We start from the raw sequence: 4,022 nt of genomic DNA, 5'->3' as shown, positions 1-4,022 counted from the left end.
GATGATCTAATAAGGTAAACGCAATGCTGTAAGAGCGATTTGAGTAGTTCTAGACAAAAAATCTTTAATACACTGGCAAGGTAGCATCTAACCAAAAGGGCTTTTCTGGCATATTAAAGTAAAACCTACTAAATTAGATTCTATTAAAACTGGGTTTTCCCCGAAATATGTGCAAAATTTACTGTACTCTAAGATGAATTGTTTAAGTTCCTTATAATAAATTTGATCCTGTAAAATCCCAAATTTATAATTTGTGTCAGCCAATCAAGCTTGGCGTTACAAACGACGATGTCATTGTTTACGTTGTGAGATAAAATCATTACAAAGTCAATGAAAATGTTTGTTAGCTGCAATGTTGGTTTGTGTTGTTAATATAATTACAAGTTATCTCCCTTTCAATCTGATTAAAACCAAATGTTCATCCATGTTCAAACGATTTTATCGACTCTATTTTAAAAACGTTTAAACTTAATACTTTTGTCATAAGTAACCAATTGTAGATTTACGAGCCCTTGAAGGATGTACTTCTGCTATTCACGAACAGATAATCAAACATTTAACACAAGGATTCTATTTCATTCAGCAATGTTACAAGGAGTGTTCTGATACATTAATGCAGCCTTTTCTATGGCGCTTCTGCTGACGGTAAAACCAATGTTGTTTGGTGGAGGAAGTGAAAAAAAAAGAATAACAATTTATTAAATATTCTATTTTCTATGTACTCTAATAACATGGTGCGGCGAGCCACAGGGTGACATAAGAGATCGTCACTTCCAGACTAGGATGAAATATGAGGACTTGGATGCTGTGTTTTATAAATGAAAACTCATCTCATGTCATATTTCTTACATCCATTTATTATTCCGACAACAAAGCTATTTTCTGTCTTCTTCTTAAGATTCTTAATTTGCTTAAAGACTTTAAAAAAAACTAAAGCAATTGTTTTATCACAGCTCATATCACACGTGGTCGATTTTCATTAATACAGTAGTTAATAATGGTCGAGTTTCGGTGATATGACTTATCTAAACAATGGTTGATTTTCCATACCAATAGTACCTGTTTGTGATGATAAGCAACTCTTCTTGATAGCGTGTGGTTTTTTATGATAATTAACCAATTATCATGTAAGTTATTATGATATGTGTTCAGCAGATAGAAGTATTACACAACATGCATGTACCAGCTTAGATATTTATCCAAACTTAAGTTTTTGTCACAGCTTATGTATTTATCACAAAGAATTTTGTGATAAATTTTAAAGTGCTTTGAACTTGCGTTAATAGTTGCTAAATTTTAACATCAATTATCAGTTAATACTATTGTGTGTAATTTGACATTCCTAAGGTTATATTCTTCATCATATTTACGTTTGTGACATTTGAGATAAAACCCCATATGTGTGATAACTGTGTATATCCTCTGGCAATTTACTTTGACACCTTTTCTGAAAGATCTTATGTTCTGTTCTATTACGTAACCGGATTAATGTCACGGCCATCCTAATTGCCTAAAGGACACTGACCACGGCTGATTAATCTGCCAATGAGCGTATCTGTCAATCATAATTCTGTAATTTTATTGTATGTACATTATTTAAGCATGAAATATTTTATTTGTAAGTCAGTTAGGTCTCCGACTTTGTACGGAACACATCGGGTATATTCTGGACATTCCAGAATAGCCCTCCGTCAAGTCAAACGTATCGTTATTAAATTCTAAAGTTAAAATTCAACATTCTCTTACGTCATCTTTACTTCTTGACAAAACGTGCGGAAGTTTCCGTATGTTATATTTATCCAGTTCCTGTCACATATGTCCCCATATTCAAGGTTCATGTAAAGATGTTTTGTGTTCATGCGTGATCCTTTGATGTTTGGTATATGATGACATTTTAAAATATTTATCCTCAAGCTTCATACAGAATTTTTTTATCATTTTTCATATTTCAATCAGTGTATGATTACCGGTAAGCTTGTCACGACAGTCAGTCAGTGTATGATTACCGGTAAGCTTGTCACGACAGTCAGTCAGTGTATGATTACCGGTAAGCTTGTCACGACAGTCAGTCAGTGTATGATTACCGGTAAGCTTGTCACGACAGTCAGTCAGTGTATGATTACCGGTTAGCTTGTCACGACAGTCAGTCAGTGTATGATTACCGGTAAGCTTGTCACGACAGTCAGTCAGTGTATGATTACCGGTAAGCTTGTCACGACAGTCAGTCAGTGTATGATTACCGGTAAGCTTGTCACGACAGTCAGTCAGTGTCAGTGTATGATTACCGGTAAGCTTGTCACGACAGTCAGTCAGTGTATGATTACCGGTAAGCTTGTCACGACAGTCAGTCAGTGTATGATTACCGGTAAGCTTGTCACGACAGTCAGTCAGTGTATGATTACCGGTAAGCTTGTCACGACAGTCAGTCAGTGTATGATTACCGGTAAGCTTGTCACGACAGTCAGTCAGTGTATGATTACCGGTAAGCTTGTCACGACAGTCAGTCAGTGTATGATTACCGGTAAGCTTGTCACGACAGTCAGTCAGTGTATGATACGGTAAGCTTGTCACGACAGTCAGTCAGTGTATGATTACCGGTAAGCTTGACGACAGTCAGTCAGTGTATTATTACCGGTAAGCTTGTCACGACAGTCAGTCAGTGTATGATTACCGGTAAGCTTGTCACGACAGTCAGTCAGTGTATGATTACGATGATGGTGATGATACCGGTAAGCTTGTCACGACAGTCAGTCAGTGTATGATTACCGGTAAGCTTGTCACGACAGTCAGTCAGTGTATGATTACCGGTAAGCTTGTCACGACAGTCACAGTGTATGTTAGTGTCAGTGATTACCGGTAAGCTTGTCACGACAGTCAGTCAGTGTATGATTACCGGTAAGCTTGTCACGACAGTCAGTCAGTGTATGATTACCGGTAAGCTTGTCACGACAGTCAGTCAGTGTATGATTACCGGTAAGCTTGTCACGACAGTCAGTCAGTGTATGATTACCGGTAAGCTTGTCACGACAGTCAGTCAGTGTATGATTACCGGTTAGCTTGTCACGACAGTCAGTCAGTGTATGATTACCGGTAAGCTTGTCACGACAGTCAGTCAGTGTATGATTACCGGTAAGCTTGTCACGACAGTCAGTCAGTGTATGATTACCGGTAAGCTTGTCACGACAGTCAGTCAGTGTATGATTACCGGTAAGCTTGTCACGACAGTCAGTCAGTGTATGATTACCGGTAAGCTTGTCACGACAGTCAGTCAGTGTATGATTATGGGTTAGCTTGCCACGACAGTCAGTCAGTGTATGATTACCGGTAAGCTTGTCACGACAGTCAGTCAGTGTATGATTACCGGTAAGCTTGTCACGACAGTCAGTCAGTGTATGATTACCGGTAAGCTTGTCACGACAGTCAGTCAGTGTATGATTACCGGTAAGCTTGTCACGGCAGACAGTCAGTCAGTGTATGATTACCGGTAAGCTTGTCACGACAGTCAGTCAGTGTATGATTACCGGTAAGCTTGTCACGACAGTCAGTCAGTGTATGATTACCGGTAAGCTTGTCACGACAGTCAGTCAGTGTATGATATACCGTAGCTTGTCACGACAGTCAGTCAGTGTATGATTACCGGTAAGCTTGTCACGACAGTCAGTCAGTGTTTGATTACCGGTAAGCTTGTCACGACAGTCAGTCAGTGTATGATTACCGGTAAGCTTGTCACGACAGTCAGTCAGTGTTTGATTACCGGTAAGCTTGTCACGACAGTCAGTCAGTGTATGATTAAGTCGGTAAGTTACAAGATGGATCTGTCACGACAGTCAGTCAGTGTATGATTACCGGTAAGCTTGTCACGACAGTCAGTCAGTGTATGATTATCGGTAAGCTTGTCACGACAGTCAGTTAGTGTATTAATACCGGTTAGCTTGTCACGACAGTCAGTCAGTGTATGATTACCGGTTAGCTTGTCACGACAGTCAGTCAGTGTATAATTACTGGTAAGCTTGTCCCGACAG

This window comes from Argopecten irradians, chromosome 5 (assembly GCF_041381155.1).
Source record: "Argopecten irradians isolate NY chromosome 5, Ai_NY, whole genome shotgun sequence".
Taxonomy (NCBI): domain Eukaryota; kingdom Metazoa; phylum Mollusca; class Bivalvia; order Pectinida; family Pectinidae; genus Argopecten; species Argopecten irradians.
Note: the sequence above shows the minus strand (reverse complement) of the source record.